We start from the raw sequence: 19,935 nt of genomic DNA, 5'->3' as shown, positions 1-19,935 counted from the left end.
CACTGGGTCGGTGAGACTAACAGCACACACTGTAACGCTGCACTGGGAAGTGAGACTAACAGCACACACTGTAACACTGCACTGGGAGTTAGACTAACAGCACACACTGTAACACTGCACTGGGGAGTGAGACTAACAGCACACACTGTAACACTGCACTGGGGAGTGAGACTAACAGCACACACTGTAACACTGCACTGGGGAGTGAGACTAACAGCATACACTGTAACTCTGCACTGGGGGGAGACTAACAGCACACACTGTAACACTGCACTGGGGAGTGAGACTAACAGCACACACTGTAACACTGCACTGGGTCGGTGAGACTAACAGCACACACTGTAACACTGCACTGGGTCGGTGAGACTAACAGCACACACTGTAACACTGCACTGGGTCGGTGAGACAAACAACACACACTGTAACACTGCACTGGGAGTGAGACTAACAGCACACACTGTAACACTGCACTGGGGAGTGAGACTAACAGCACACACTGTAACACTGCACTGGGAAGTGAGACTAACAACACACACTGTAACACTGCACTGGGGAGTGAGACTAACAACACACACTGTAACACTGCACTGGGGGTGGTGGGAATAACAGCACTCACTGTAACACTGCACTGGGGATTGAGACTAAAAGCACACACTAACACTGCACTGGGGCGTTAGACTAACAGCACACACTGTAACACTGCACTGGGTAGTGAGACTAACAGCACACACTGTAACACTGCACTGGGGAGTGAGACTAAAAGCACACACTAACACTGCACTGGGGCGTTAGACTAACAGCACACACTGTAACACTGCACTGGGTAGTGAGACTAACAGCACACACTGTAACACTCCACTGGGGAGTTAGACTAACAGCATACACTGTAACACTGCACTGGGTCAGTGAGACTAACAGCACACACTGTAACACTGCACTGGGGAGTGAGACTAACAGCACACACTGTAACACTGCACTGGGTCGGTGAGACTAACAGCACACACTGTAACGCTGCACTGGGGAGTGAGAATAACAGCACACACTGTAACACTGCACTGGGAGTTAGACTAACAGCACACACTGTAACACTGCACTGGGGAGTGAGACTAACAGCACACACTGTAACACTGCACTGGGGAGTGAGACTAACAGCACACACTGTAACACTGCACTGGGTCGGTGAGACTAACAGCACACACTGTAACACTGCACTGGGGAGGGAGACAAACAACACACACTGTAACACTGCACTGGGGAGTGAGACTAACAGCATACACTGTAACACTGCACTGGGTCGGTGAGACTAACAGCACACACTGTAACACTGCACTGGGGAGTGAGACTAACAGCACACACTGTAACACTGCACTGGGTCGGTGAGACTAACAGCACACACTGTAACGCTGCACTGGGAAGTGAGACTAACAGCACACACTGTAACACTGCACTGGGAGTTAGACTAACAGCACACACTGTAACACTGCACTGGGGAGTGAGACTAACAGCACACACTGTAACACTGCACTGGGGAGTGAGACTAACAGCACACACTGTAACACTGCACTGGGGAGTGAGACTAACAGCATACACTGTAACTCTGCACTGGGGGGAGACTAACAGCACACACTGTAACACTGCACTGGGGAGTGAGACTAACAGCACACACTGTCACACTGCACTGGGTCGGTGAGACTAACAGCACACACTGTAACACTGCACTGGGTCGGTGAGACTAACAGCACACACTGTAACACTGCACTGGGTCGGTGAGACAAACAACACACACTGTAACACTGCACTGGGAGTGAGACTAACAGCACACACTGTAACACTGCACTGGGGAGTGAGACTAACAGCACACACTGTAACACTGCACTGGGAAGTGAGACTAACAACACACACTGTAACACTGCACTGGGGAGTGAGACTAACAACACACACTGTAACACTGCACTGGGGGTGGTGGGAATAACAGCACTCACTGTAACACTGCACTGGGGATTGAGACTAAAAGCACACACTAACACTGCACTGGGGCGTTAGACTAACAGCACACACTGTAACACTGCACTGGGTAGTGAGACTAACAGCACACACTGTAACACTGCACTGGGGAGTGAGACTAAAAGCACACACTAACACTGCACTGGGGCGTTAGACTAACAGCACACACTGTAACACTGCACTGGGTAGTGAGACTAACAGCACACACTGTAACACTCCACTGGGGAGTTAGACTAACAGCATACACTGTAACACTGCACTGGGGAGTTAGACTAACAGCACACACTGTAACACTGCACTGGGAAGTGAGACTAACAACACACACTGTAACACTGCACTGGGGGGGGTGGGAATAACAGCACTCACTGTAACACTGCACTGGGGAGTGAGACTAAAAGCACACACTAACACTGCACTGGGGCGTTAGACTAACAGCACACACTGTAACACTGCACTGGGTAGTGAGACTAACAGCACACACTGTAACACTGCACTGGGGAGTGAGACTAAAAGCACACACTAACACTGCACTGGGGCGTTAGACTAACAGCACACACTGTAACACTGCACTGGGTAGTGAGACTAACAGCACACACTGTAACACTGCACTGGGGAGTTAGACTAACAGCATACACTGTAACATATCACTGGGGAGTTAGACTAACAGCACACACTGTAACACTGCACTGGTGAGTGAGACTAACAGCACACACTGTAACACTGCACTGGGGAGTGAGACTAACAGCACACACTGTAACACTGCACTGGGAGTGAGACTAACAGCACACACTGTAACACTGCACTTGGGAGTTAGACTAACAGCACACACTGTAACACTGCACTGGGTTGGTGAGACTAACAGCACACACTGTAACACTGTGCGGGGGAGTGAGAGAAACAGCACACACTAAAAACACTGCACTGGGGAGGGAGACTAACAGCACACACTGTAACACTGCACTGGGTTGGTGAGAATAACAGCACACACTGTAACACTGCACTGGGAGTTAGACTAACAGCACACACTGTAGCACTGCACTGGGGAGTGAGACTAACAGCACACACTGTAACACTGCACTGGGGAGTGAGACTAACAGCACACACTGTAACACTGCACTGGGTCGGTGAGACTAACAGCACACACTGTAACGCTGCACTGGGGAGTGAGACTAACAACACACACTGTAACACTGCACTGGGAGTTAGACTAACAGCACACACTGTAACACTGCACTGGGGAGTGAGACTAACAGCACACACTGTAACACTGCACTGGGGAGTGAGACTAACAGCACACACTGTAACACTGCACTGGGTCGGTGAGACTAACAGCACACACTGTAACACTGCACTGGGGAGGGAGACAAACAACACACACTGTAACACTGCACTGGGGAGTGAGACTAACAGCACACACTGTAACACTGCACTGGGGAGTGAGACTAACAGCACACACTGTAACACTGCACTGGGGGGTTTGACTAACAGCACACACTGTAACACTGCACTGGGGAGTGAGTATAACAGCGCACACTGGAACACTGCACTGGGGAGTGAGACTAACAGCACACACTGTAACACTGCACTGGGGAGTGAGACTAACAGCACACACTGTAACACTGCACTGGGGAGGGAGACTAACAGCACACACTGTAACACTGCACTGGGGAGTGAGACAAACAGCACACAATGTAACACTGCACTGGGGAGTGAGACAAACAGCACACACTGTAACACTGCACTGGGGAGTGAGACTAACAGCACACACTGTAACACTGCACTGGGGAGGGAGACTAACAGGACACACTGTAACACTGGACTAGGGGGTTAGACTAACAGCACACACTGTAACACAGCACTGGGGAGTGAGACTAATAGCACACACTGTAACACTGCACTGGGGAGGGAGACTAACAGCACACACTGTAACACTGCACTGGGAGTTAGACGAACAGCACACACTGTAAACCTGCACTGGGGAGGGAGCCTAACAGCACACACTGTAACACTGCACTGGGGGGAGACTAACAGCACACACTGTAACACTGCAGTGGGGAGGGAGACTAACAGCACACACTGTAAAACTGCACTGGGGAATGAGACTAACAGCACACACTGTCACACTGCACTGGGTCGGTGAGACTAACAGTACACACTGTAACAATGCACTGGGGAGTGAGACTAACAGCGCACACTGTCACACTGCACTGGGTCGGTGAGACTAACAGTACACACTGTAACACTGCACTGGGGAGGGAGACTAACAGCACACACTGTAACACTGCACTGGGGAGGGAGACTAACAGCACACACCGTAACACTGCACTGGGGAGTGAGACTAACAGCACACACTGTAACACTGCACTGGGGAGTGAGACTAACAGCACACACTGTAACACTGCACTGGGGAGTTAGACGAACAGCACACACTGTAACACTGCACTGGGGAGTGAGACTAACAGCACACACTGTAACACTGCACTGGGGGGTTAGACTAACAGCACACACTGTAACACTGCACTGGGGGGAGACTAACAGCACACACTGTAACACTGCACTGGGGGGTTAGACTAACAGCACACACTGTAACACTGCACTGGGGAGTGAGACTAACAGCACACACTGTAACACTGCACTGGGGAGTGAGACTAACAGCACACACTGTAACACTGCACTGGGGGGAGACTAACAGCACACACTGTAACACTGCACTGGGGGGTTAGACTAACAGTACACACTGTAACACTGCACTGGGAGGGAGACTAACAGCACACACTGTAACACTGCACTGGGGAGTGAGACAAACAGCACACACTGTAACACTGCACTGGGGAGTGAGACAAACAGCACACACTGTAACACTGCACTGGGGAGGGAGACTAACAGCACACACTGTAACACTGCACTGGGGAGGGAGACTAACAGGACACACTGTAACACTGGACTAGGGGGTTAGACTAACAGCACACACTGTAACACAGCACTGGGGAGTGAGACTAATAGCACACACTGTAACACTGCACTGGGGAGGGAGACTAACAGCACACACTGTAACACTGCACTGGGAGTTAGACGAACAGCACACACTGTAACACTGCACTGGGGAGGGAGCCTAACAGCACACACTGTAACACTGCACTGGGGGGAGACTAACAGCACACACTGTAACACTGCAGTGGGGAGGGAGACTAACAGCACACACTGTAAAACTGCACTGGGGAATGAGACTAACAGCACACACTGTCACACTGCACTGGGTCGGTGAGACTAACAGTACACACTGTAACACTGCACTGGGGAGTGAGACTAACAGCACACACTGTCACACTGCACTGGGTCGGTGAGACTAACAGTACACACTGTAACACTGCACTGGGGAGTGAGACTAACAGCACACACTGTCACACTACACTGGGTCGGTGAGACTAACAGCACACACTGTAACACTGCAGTGGTGAAGGAGACTAACAGCACACACTGTAACACTGCAGTGGGGAGGGAGACTAACAGCACACACGGTAACACTGCACTGGGTCGGTGAGACTAACAGCACACACTGTAACACTGCAGTGGGGAGGGAGACTAACAGCACACACTGTAACACTGTACGGGGGTGTGAGAATAACAGCACACACTGTAACACTACACTGGGTCGGTGAGACTAACAGCACGCACTGTAACACTGCACTGGGGAGTGAAACTAACAGCACACACTGCAACACTGCACTGGGGGGAGACTAACAGTACACACTGTAACACTACACTGGGTCGTGGAGACTAACAGCACGCACTGTAACACTGCACTGGGGAGTGAAACTAACAGCACACACTGTAACACTGCACTGGGGGGAGACTAACAGTACACACTGTAACACTACACTGGGTCGTGGAGACTAACAGCACACACTGTACCACTGCACTGGGAGTGAAACTAACAGCACACACTGTGACACTGTACGGGGGGGGGGGGGGAGACTAACAGCACACACTGTAATACTGCACTGGGTCAGTGAGACTAACAGCACGCACTGTAACACTGCACTGGGTAGGGAGACTAACAGCACACACTGTAACACTGCAGTGGGGAGGGAGACTAACAGCACACACTGTAACACTGTACGGGGGTGTGAGAATAACAGCACACACTGTAACACTACACTGGGTCGGTGAGACTAACAGCACGCACTGTAACACTGCACTGGGGAGTGAAACTAACAGCACACACTGTAACACTGCACTGGGAAGTGAGACTAACAACACACACTGTAACACTGCATTGGGGTGGTGGGAAAAACAGCACTCACTGTAACACTGCACTGGGGAGTGAGACTAAAAGCACACACTAACACTGCACTGGGGCGTTAGACTAACAGCACACACTGTAACACTGCACTGGGTAGTGAGACTAACAGCACACACTGTAACACTGCACTGGGGAGTGAGACTAAAAGCACACACTAACACTGCACTGGGGCGTTAGACTAACAGCACACACTGTAACACTGCACTGGGTAGTGAGACTAACAGCACGCACTGTAACACTGCACTGGGGAGTTAGACTAACAGCACACACTGTAACACTGCACTGGGGAGTGAGACTAACAGCACACACTGTAACACTGCACTGGGGAGTGAGACTAACAGCACACACTGTAACACTGCACTGGGAGTGAGACTAACAGCACACACTGTAACACTGCACTTGGGAGTTAGACTAACAGCACACACTGTAACACTGCACTGGGTTGGTGAGACTAACAGCACACACTGTAACACTGCACTTGGGAGTTAGACTAACAGCACACACTGTAACACTGCACTGGGTTGGTGAGACTAACAGCACACACTGTAACACTGTGCGGGGGAGTGAGAGAAACAGCACACACTAAAAACACTGCACTGGGTCAGTGAGACTAACAGCACACACTGTAACACTGCACTGGGTCAGTGAGACTAACAGCACACACTGTAACACTGCACTGGGGAGTGAGACTAACAGCACACACTGTAACACTGCACTGGGTCGGTGAGACTAACAGCACACACTGTAACGCTGCACTGGGGAGTGAGACTAACAGCACACACTGTAACACTGCACTGGGAGTTAGACTAACAGCACACACTGTAACACTGCACTGGGGAGTGAGACTAACAGCACACACTGTAACACTGCACTGGGGAGTGAGACTAACAGCACACACTGTAACACTGCACTGGGTCGGTGAGACTAACAGCACACACTGTAACACTGCACTGGGGAGGGAGACAAACAACACACACTGTAACACTGCACTGGGGAGTGAGACTAACAGCATACACTGTAACACTGCACTGGGGGGAGACTAACAGCACACACTGTAACACTGCACTGGGGAGTGAGACTAACAGCACACACTGTAACACTGCACTGGGTCGGTGAGACTAACAGCACACACTGTAACACTGCACTGGGGAGGGAGACAAACAACACACACTGTAACACTGCACCGGGAGTGAGACTAACAGCACACACTGTAACACTGCACTGGGGAGTGAGACTAACAACACACACTGTAACACTGCACTGGGAAGTGAGACTAACAACAAACACTGTAACACTGCACTGGGGAGAGAGACTAACAACACACACTGTAACACTGCATTGGGGGGGGTGAGAATATCAGCACTCACTGTAACACTGCACTGGGGAGTGAGACTAAAAGCACACACTAACACTGCACTGGGGCGTTAGACTAAGGGCACACACTGTAACACTGCACTGGGGAGTTAGAGTAACAGCATACACTGTAACACTGCACTGGGGAGGGAGACTAACAGCACACACTGTAACACTGCACTGGGAGTGAGACTAACAGCACACACTGTAACACTGCACTGGGGAGTTAGACTAACAGCACACACTGTAACACTGCACTGGGTTGGTGAGACTAACAGCACACACTGTAACACTGTACGGGGGAATGAGAATAACAGCACACACTGTAACACTGTACCCGGGAGTGAGACTAACAGCACACACTGTAACACTGCACTGGGTCGGTGAGACTAACAGCACACACTGTAACACTGCACTGGGGAGTGAGACTAACAGCACACACTGTAACACTGCACTGGGTCGGTGAGACTAACAGCACACACTGTAACACTGCACTGGGGAGTGAGACTAACAGCACACACTGTAACACTGCACTGGGGGGAGACTAACAGCACACACTGTAACACTGCACTGGGGAGTGAGACTAACAGCACGCACTGTAACACTGCACTGGGTCGGTGAGACTAACAGCCCACACTGTAACACTGCACTGGGTCGGTGAGACTAACAGCACACACTGTAATACTGCACTGGGGAGGGAGAAAAACAACACACACTGTAACACTGCACTGGGAGTGAGACTAACAGCACACACTGTAACACTGCACTGGGGAGTGAGACTAACAACACACACTGTAACACTGCACTGGGAAGTGAGACTAACAACACACACTGTAACACTGCACTGGGGGGTGAGACTAACAACACACACTGTAACACTGCACTGGGGAGGGAGACAAACAACACACACTGTAACACTGCACTGGGGAGTGAGACTAACAGCACACACTGTAACACTGTACGGGGGAGTGAGAGAAACAGCACACACTAAAAACACTGCACTGGGGAGGGAGACTAACAGCACACACTGTAACACTGCACTGGGTCGGTGAGACTAACAGCACACACTGTAACAATGCACTGGGGAGGGAGACAAACAACACACACTGTAACACTGCACTGGGAGTAAGACTAACAGCACACACTGTAACACTGCACTGGGGAGTGAGACTAACAGCACACACTGTAACACTGCACTGGGTCGGTGAGACTAACAGCACACACTGTAACACTGCACTGGGGAGTGAGACTAACAACACACACTGTAACACTGCACTGGGGGGGTGGGAATAACAGCACTCACTGTAACACTGCACTGGGGATTGAGACTAAAAGCACACACTAACACTGCACTGGGGCGTTAGACTAACAGCACACACTGTAACACTGCACTGGGGAGTTAGACTAACAGCACACACTGTAACACTGCACTGGGGAGTGAGACTAACAGCACACACTGTAACACTGCACTGGGGAGTGAGACTAACAGCACACACTGTAACACTGCACTGGGAGTGAGACTAAAAGCACACACTGTAACACTGCACTTGGGAGTTAGACTAACAGCACACACTGTAACACTGCACTGGGTTGGTGAGACTAACAGCACACACTGTAACACTGTGCGGGGGAGTGAGAGAAACAGCACACACTAAAAACACTGCACTGGGGAGGGAGACTAACAGCACACACTGTAACACTGCACTGGGTTGGTGAGACTAACAGCATACACTGTAACACTGTACGGGGGAATGAGAATAACAGCACACACTGTAACACTGCACTGGGTCAGTGAGACTAACAGCACACACTGTAACACTGCACTGGGTCAGTGAGACTAACAGCACACACTGTAACACTGCACTGGGGAGTGAGACTAACAGCACACACTGTAACACTGCACTGGGTCGGTGAGACTAACAGCACACACTGTAACGCTGCACTGGGGAGTGAGACTAACAGCACACACTGTAACACTGCACTGGGAGTTAGACTAACAGCACACACTGTAGCACTGCACTGGGGAGTGAGACTAACAGCACACACTGTAACACTGCACTGGGGAGTGAGACTAACAGCATACACTGTAACACTGCACTGGGTCGGTGAGACTAACAGCACACACTGTAACACTGCACTGGGGAGGGAGACAAACAACACACACTGTAACACTGCACTGGGGAGTGAGACTAACAGCATACACTGTAACACTGTACGGGGGAGTGAGACTAACAGCACACACTGTAACACTGCACTGGGTCAGTGAGACTAACAGCACACACTGTAACACTGTACGGGGGAGTGAGACTAACAGCACACACTGTAACACTGCACTGGGTCAGTGAGACTAACAGCACACACTGTAACACTGCACTGGGGAGTGAGACTAACAGCACACACTGTAACACTGCACTGGGTCGGTGAGACTAACAGCACACACTGTAACGCTGCACTGGGGAGTGAGACTAACAGCACACACTGTAACACTGCACTGGGTCGGTGAGACTAACAGCACACACTGTAACACTGCACTGGGGAGTGAGACTAACAGCACACACTGTAACACTGCACTGGGGAGTGAGACTAACAGCACACACTGTAACACTGCACTGGGTCGGTGAGACTAACAGCACACACTGTAACACTGCACTGGGGAGGGAGACAAACAACACACACTGTAACACTGCACTGGGGAGTGAGACTAACAGCATACACTGTAACACTGCACTGGGTCGGTGAGACTAACAGCACACACTGTAACACTGCACTGGGGAGTGAGACTAACAGCACACACTGTAACACTGCACTGGGTCGGTGAGACTAACAGCACACACTGTAACGCTGCACTGGGAAGTGAGACTAACAGCACACACTGTAACACTGCACTGGGAGTTAGACTAACAGCACACACTGTAACACTGCACTGGGGAGTGAGACTAACAGCACACACTGTAACACTGCACTGGGGAGTGAGACTAACAGCACACACTGTAACACTGCACTGGGGAGTGAGACTAACAGCATACACTGTAACTCTGCACTGGGGGGAGACTAACAGCACACACTGTAACACTGCACTGGGGAGTGAGACTAACAGCACACACTGTAACACTGCACTGGGTCGGTGAGACTAACAGCACACACTGTAACACTGCACTGGGTCGGTGAGACTAACAGCACACACTGTAACACTGCACTGGGTCGGTGAGACAAACAACACACACTGTAACACTGCACTGGGAGTGAGACTAACAGCACACACTGTAACACTGCACTGGGGAGTGAGACTAACAGCACACACTGTAACACTGCACTGGGAAGTGAGACTAACAACACACACTGTAACACTGCACTGGGGAGTGAGACTAACAACACACACTGTAACACTGCACTGGGGGTGGTGGGAATAACAGCACTCACTGTAACACTGCACTGGGGATTGAGACTAAAAGCACACACTAACACTGCACTGGGGCGTTAGACTAACAGCACACACTGTAACACTGCACTGGGTAGTGAGACTAACAGCACACACTGTAACACTGCACTGGGGAGTGAGACTAAAAGCACACACTAACACTGCACTGGGGCGTTAGACTAACAGCACACACTGTAACACTGCACTGGGTAGTGAGACTAACAGCACACACTGTAACACTCCACTGGGGAGTTAGACTAACAGCATACACTGTAACACTGCACTGGGGAGTTAGACTAACAGCACACACTGTAACACTGCACTGGGAAGTGAGACTAACAACACACACTGTAACACTGCACTGGGGGGGGGGTGGGAATAACAGCACTCACTGTAACACTGCACTGGGGAGTGAGACTAAAAGCACACACTAACACTGCACTGGGGCGTTAGACTAACAGCACACACTGTAACACTGCACTGGGTAGTGAGACTAACAGCACACACTGTAACACTACACTGGGGAGTGAGACTAAAAGCACACACTAACACTGCACTGGGGCGTTAGACTAACAGCACACACTGTAACACTGCACTGGGTAGTGAGACTAACAGCACACACTGTAACACTGCACTGGGGAGTTAGACTAACAGCATACACTGTAACATATCACTGGGGAGTTAGACTAACAGCACACACTGTAACACTGCACTGGTGAGTGAGACTAACAGCACACACTGTAACACTGCACTGGGGAGTGAGACTAACAGCACACACTGTAACACTGCACTGGGAGTGAGACTAACAGCACACACTGTAACACTGCACTTGGGAGTTAGACTAACAGCACACACTGTAACACTGCACTGGGTTGGTGAGACTAACAGCACACACTGTAACACTGTGCGGGGGAGTGAGAGAAACAGCACACACTAAAAACACTGCACTGGGGAGGGAGACTAACAGCACACACTGTAACACTGCACTGGGTTGGTGAGACTAACAGCATACACTGTAACACTGTACGGGGGAATGAGAATAACAGCACACACTGTAACACTGCACTGAGGAGTGAGACTAACAGCACACACTGTAACACTGTACGGGGGAATGAGAATAACAGCACACACTGTAACACTGCACTGGGTCAGTGAGACTAACAGCACACACTGTAACACTGCACTGGGGAGTGAGACTAACAGCACACACTGTAACACTGCACTGGGTCGGTGAGACTAACAGCACACACTGTAACGCTGCACTGGGGAGTGAGACTAACAACACACACTGTAACACTGCACTGGGAGTTAGACTAACAGCACACACTGTAACACTGCACTGGGGAGTGAGACTAACAGCACACACTGTAACACTGCACTGGGGAGTGAGACTAACAGCACACACTGTAACACTGCACTGGGTCGGTGAGACTAACAGCACACACTGTAACACTGCACTGGGGAGGGAGACAAACAACACACACTGTAACACTGCACTGGGGAGTGAGACTAACAGCACACACTGTAACACTGCACTGGGGAGTGAGACTAACAGCACACACTGTAACACTGCACTGGGGGGTTTGACTAACAGCACACACTGTAACACTGCACTGGGGAGTGAGTATAACAGCGCACACTGGAACACTGCACTGGGGAGTGAGACTAACAGCACACACTGTAACACTGCACTGGGGAGTGAGACTAACAGCACACACTGTAACACTGCACTGGGGAGGGAGACTAACAGCACACACTGTAACACTGCACTGGGGAGTGAGACAAACAGCACACACTGTAACACTGCACTGGGGAGTGAGACAAACAGCACACACTGTAACACTGCACTGGGGAGTGAGACTAACAGCACACACTGTAACACTGCACTGGGGAGGGAGACTAACAGGACACACTGTAACACTGGACTAGGGGGTTAGACTAACAGCACACACTGTAACACAGCACTGGGGAGTGAGACTAATAGCACACACTGTAACACTGCACTGGGGAGGGAGACTAACAGCACACACTGTAACACTGCACTGGGAGTTAGACGAACAGCACACACTGTAACACTGCACTGGGGAGGGAGCCTAACAGCACACACTGTAACACTGCACTGGGGGGAGACTAACAGCACACACTGTAACACTGCAGTGGGGAGGGAGACTAACAGCACACACTGTAAAACTGCACTGGGGAATGAGACTAACAGCACACACTGTCAAACTGTACTGGGTCGGTGAGACTAACAGTACACACTGTAACAATGCACTGGGGAGTGAGACTAACAGCACACACTGTCACACTGCACTGGGTCGGTGAGACTAACAGTACACACTGTAACACTGCACTGGGGAGTGAGACTAACAGCACACACTGTCACACTACACTGGGTCGGTGAGACTAACAGCACACACTGTAACACTGCAGTGGTGAAGGAGACTAACAGCACACACTGTAACACTGCAGTGGGGAGGGAGACTAACAGCACACACTGTAACACTGCACTGGGTCGGTGAGATAACAGCACACACTGTAACACTGCAGTGGGGAGGGAGACTAACAGCACACACTGTAACACTGTACGGGGGTGTGAGAATAACAGCACACACTGTAACACTACACTGGGTCGGTGAGACTAACAGCACGCACTGTAACACTGCACTGGGGAGTGAAACTAACAGCACACACTGTAACACTGCACTGGGGGGAGACTAACAGTACACACTGTAACACTACACTGGGTCGTGGAGACTAACAGCACGCACTGTAACACTGCACTGGGGAGTGAAACTAACAGCACACACTGTAACACTGCACTGGGGGGAGACTAACAGTACACACTGTAACACTACACTGGGTCGTGGAGACTAACAGCACACACTGTACCACTGCACTGGGAGTGAAACTAACAGCACACACTGTGACACTGTACGGGGGAGGGGAGACTAACAGCACACACTGCAATACTGCACTGGGTCGGTGAGACTAACAGCACGCACTGTAACACTGCACTGGGTAGGGAGACTAACAGCACACACTGTAACACTGCAGTGGGGAGGGAGACTAACAGCACACACTGTAACACTGTACGGGGGTGTGAGAATAACAGCACACACTGTAACACTACACTGGGTCGGTGAGACTAACAGCACGCACTGTAACACTGCACTGGGGAGTGAAACTAACAGCACACACTGTAACACTGCACTGGGAAGTGAGACTAACAACACACACTGTAACACTGCATTGGGGTGGTGGGAAAAACAGCACTCACTGTAACACTGCACTGGGGAGTGAGACTAAAAGCACACACTAACACTGCACTGGGGCGTTAGACTAACAGCACACACTGTAACACTGCACTGGGTAGTGAGACTAACAGCACACACTGTAACACTGCACTGGGGAGTGAGACTAAAAGCACACACTAACACTGCACTGGGGCGTTAGACTAACAGCACACACTGTAACACTGCACTGGGTAGTGAGACTAACAGCACGCACTGTAACACTGCACTGGGGAGTTAGACTAACAGCACACACTGTAACACTGCACTGGGGAGTGAGACTAACAGCACACACTGTAACACTGCACTGGGGAGTGAGACTAACAGCACACACTGTAACACTGCACTGGGAGTGAGACTAACAGCACACACTGTAACACTGCACTTGGGAGTTAGACTAACAGCACACACTGTAACACTGCACTGGGTTGGTGAGACTAACAGCACACACTGTAACACTGTGCGGGGGAGTGAGAGAAACAGCACACACTAAAAACACTGCACTGGGGAGGGAGACTAACAGCACACACTGTAACACTGTACTGGGGAGGGAGACAAACAACACACACTGTAACACTGTACGGGGGAATGAGAATAACAGCACACACTGTAACACTGCACTGGGTCAGTGAGACTAACAGCACACACTGTAACACTGCACTGGGTCAGTGAGACTAACAGCACACACTGTAACACTGCACTGGGGAGTGAGACTAACAGCACACACTGTAACACTGCACTGGGTCAGTGAGACTAACAGCACACACTGTAACGCTGCACTGGGGAGTGAGACTAACAGCACACACTGTAACACTGCACTGGGAGTTAGACTAACAGCACACACTGTAACACTGCACTGGGGAGTGAGACTAACAGCACACACTGTAACACTGCACTGGGGAGTGAGACTAACAGCACACACTGTAACACTGCACTGGGTCGGTGAGACTAACAGCACACACTGTAACACTGCACTGGGGAGGGAGACAAACAACACACACTGTAACACTGCACTGGGGAGTGAGACTAACAGCATACACTGTAACACTGCACTGGGGGGAGACTAACAGCACACACTGTAACACTGCACTGGGGAGTGAGACTAACAGCACACACTGTAACACTGCACTGGGTCGGTGAGACTAACAGCACACACTGTAACACTGCACTGGGGAGGGAGACAAACAACACACACTGTTACACTGCACTGGCGAATGAGACTAACAGCACACACTGTAACACTGCACTGGGGAGTGAGACTAACAGCACACACTGTAACACTGCACTGGGGAGGGAGACTAACAGCATACACTGTAACACTGCACTGGGGAGTGAGACTAACAGCACACACTGTAACACTGCACTGGGGAGGGAGACTAACAGCACACACTAAAAACACTGCACTGGGGAGGGAGACTAACAGCACACACTGTAGCACTGCACTGGGAGTTAGACGAACAGCACACACTGTAACACTGAACTGGGGAGAGAGCCTAACAGCACACACTGTAACACTGCACTGGGTTGGTGAGACTAACAGCACACACTGTAACACTGCACTGGGGAGTGAGACTAACAGCACACACTGTAACACTTCACTGGGGAGTGAGACTAACAGCACACACTGTAACACTGCACTGGGGAGTGAGACTAACAGCACACACTGTAACACTGCACTGGGGAGTGAGACTAACAGCACACACTGTAACACTGCACTGGGGAGTGAGACAAACAACAGACACTGTAACACTGCACTGTGGAGTGAGACTAACAGCACACACTGTAACACTGTACGGGGGAATGAGAATAACAGCACACACTGTAACACTGCACTGGGTCAGTGAGACTAACAGCACACACTGTAACACTGCACTGGGGAGTGAGACTAACAGCACACACTGTAACACTGCACTGGGTCGGTGAGACTAACAGCACACACTGTAACGCTGCACTGGGGAGTGAGACTAACAGCACACACTGTAACACTGCACTGGGAGTTAGACTAACAGCACACACTGTAACACTGCACTGGGGAGTGAGACTAACAGCACACACTGTAACACTGCACTGGGGAGTGAGACTAACAGCACACACTGTAACACTGCACTGGGTCGGTGAGACTAACAGCACACACTGTAACACTGCACTGGGGAGGGAGACAAACAACACACACTGTAACACTGCACTGGGGAGTGAGACTAACAGCATACACTGTAACACTGCACTGGGGGGAGACTAACAGCACACACTGTAACACTGCACTGGGGAGTGAGACTAACAGCACACACTGTAACACTGCACTGGGTCGGTGAGACTAACAGCACACACTGTAACACTGCACTGGGGAGGGAGACAAACAACACACACTGTAACACTGCACTGGGAGTGAGACTAACAGCACACACTGTAACACTGCACTGGGGAGTGAGACTAACAACACACACTGTAACACTGCACTGGGAAGTGAGACTAACAACAAACACTGTAACACTGCACTGGGGAGAGAGACTAACAACACACACTGTAACACTGCATTGGGGGGGTGAGAATAACAGAACTCACTGTAACACTGCACTGGGGAGTGAGACTAAAAGCACACACTAACACTGCACTGGGGCGTTAGACTAACAGCACACACTGTAACACTGCACTGGGGAGTTAGAGTAACAGCATACACTGTAACACTGCACTGGGGAGGGAGACTAACAGCACACACTGTAACACTGCACTGGGAGTGAGACTAACAGCACACACTGTAACACTGCACTGGGGAGTTAGACTAACAGCACACACTGTAACACTGCACTGGGTTGGTGAGACTAACTGCACACACTGTAACACTGTACGGGGGAATGAGAATAACAGCACACACTGTAACACTGTACCCGGGAGTGAGACTAACAGCACACACTGTAACACTGCACTGGGTCGGTGAGACTAACAGCACACACTGTAACACTGCACTGGGGAGTGAGACTAACAGCACACACTGTAACACTGCACTGGGTCGGTGAGACTAACAGCACACACTGTAACGCTGCACTGGGGAGTGAGACTAACAGCACACACTGTAACACTGCACTGGGAGTTAGACTAACAGCACACACTGTAACACTGCACTGGGGAGTGAGACTAACAGCACACACTGTAACACTGCACTGGGGAGTGAGACTAACAGCACACACTGTAACACTGCACTGTGGAGTGAGACTAACAGCATAAACTGTAACACTGCACTGGGGGGAGACTAACAGCACACACTGTAACACTGCACTGGGGAGTGAGACTAACAGCACGCACTGTAACACTGCACTGGGTCGGTGAGACTAACAGCACACACTGTAACACTGCACTGGGTCGGTGAGACTAACAGCACACACTGTAATACTGCACTGGGGAGGGAGAAAAACAACACACACTGTAACACTGCACTGGGAGTGAGACTAACAACACACACTGTAACACTGCACTGGGGAGGGAGACAAACAACACACACTGTAACACTGCACTGGGGAGTGAGACTAACAGCACACACTGTAACACTGTACGGTGGAGTGAGAGAAACAGCACACACTAAAAACACTGCACTGGGGAGGGAGACTAACAGCACACACTGTAACACTGCACTGGGTCGGTGAGACTAACAGCACACACTGTAACAATGCACTGGGGAGGGAGACAAACAACACACACTGTAACACTGCACTGGGAGTAAGACTAACAGCACACACTGTAACACTGCACTGGGGAGTGAGACTAACAGCACACACTGTAACACTGCACTGTGGAGTGAGACTAACAGCATACACTGTAACACTGCACTGGGGGGAGACTAACAGCACACACTGTAACACTGCACTGGGGAGTGAGACTAACAGCACGCACTGTAACACTGCACTGGGTCGGTGAGACTAACAGCCCACACTGTAACACTGCACTGGGTCGGTGAGACTAACAGCACACACTGTAATACTGCACTGTGGAGGGAGAAAACCAACACACACTGTAACACTGCACTGGGAGTGAGACTAACAACACACACTGTAACACTGCACTGGGGAGGGAGACAAACAACACACACTGTAACACTGCACTGGGGAGTGAGACTAACAGCATACACTGTAACACTGTATGGGGGAGTGAGAGAAACAGCACACACTAAAAACACTGCACTGGGGAGGGAGACTAACAGCACACACTGTAACACTGCACTGGGTCGGTGAGACTAACAGCACACACTGTAACAATGCACTGGGGAGGGAGACAAACAACACACACTGTAACACTGCACTGGGAGTAAGACTAACAGCACACACTGTAACACTGCACTGGGGAGTGAGACTAACAGCACACACTGTAACACTGCACTGGGTCGGTGAGACTAACAGCACACACTGTAACACTGCACTGGGGAGTGAGACTAACAGCACACACTGTAACAATGCACTGGGGAGTGAGACTAACAACACACACTGTAACACTGCACTGGGGGGGTGGGAATAACAGCACTCACTGTAACACTGCACTGGGGATTGAGACTAAAAGCACACACTAACACTGCACTGGGGCGTTAGACTAACAGCACACACTGTAACACTGCACTGGGAGTGAGACTAACAGCACACACTGTAACACTGCACTTGGGAGTGAGACTAACAGCACACACTGTAACACTGCACTGGGTTGGTGAGACTAACAGCACACACTGTAACACTGTGCGGGGGAGTGAGAGAAACAGCACACACTAAAAACACTGCACTGGGGAGGGAGACTAACAGCACACACTGTAACACTGCACTGGGTTGGTGAGACTAACAGCATACACTGTAACACTGTACGGGGGAATGAGAATAACAGCACACACTGTAACACTGCACTGGGTCAGTGAGACTAACAGCACACACTGTAACACTGCACTGGGTCAGTGAGACTAACAGCACACACTGTAACACTGCACTGGGGAGTGAGACTAACAGCACACACTGTAACACTGCACTGGGTCGGTGAGACTAACAGCACACACTGTAACACTGCACTGGGTCGGTGAGACTAACAGCACACACTGTAACGCTGCACTGGGGAGTGAGACTAACAGCACACACTGTAACACTGCACTGGGAGTTAGACTAACAGCACACACTGTAACACTGCACTGGGGAGTGAGACTAACAGCACACACTGTAACACTGCACTGGGGAGTGAGACTAACAGCACACACTGTAACACTGCACTGGGTCGGTGAGACTAACAGCACACACTGTAACACTGCACTGGGGAGGGAGACAAACAACACACACTGTAACACTGCACTGGGGAGTGAGACTAACAGCATACACTGTAACTCTGCACTGGGGGGAGACTAACAGCACACACTGTAACACTGCACTGGGGAGTGAGACTAACAGCACACACTGTAACACTGCACTGGGTCGGTGAGACTAACAGCACACACTGTAACACTGCACTGGGTCGGTGAGACTAACAGCACACACTGTAACACTGCACTGGGGAGGGAGACAAACAACACACACTGTAACACTGCACTGGGAGTGAGACTAACAGCA

The sequence above is a fragment of the Chiloscyllium punctatum genome, chromosome 28 (genome assembly GCF_047496795.1).
Source record: "Chiloscyllium punctatum isolate Juve2018m chromosome 28, sChiPun1.3, whole genome shotgun sequence".
Lineage (NCBI taxonomy): Eukaryota > Metazoa > Chordata > Chondrichthyes > Orectolobiformes > Hemiscylliidae > Chiloscyllium > Chiloscyllium punctatum.
The sequence above is the reverse complement of the archived record's forward strand: the minus strand, read 5'-3'. Positions refer to the sequence as shown.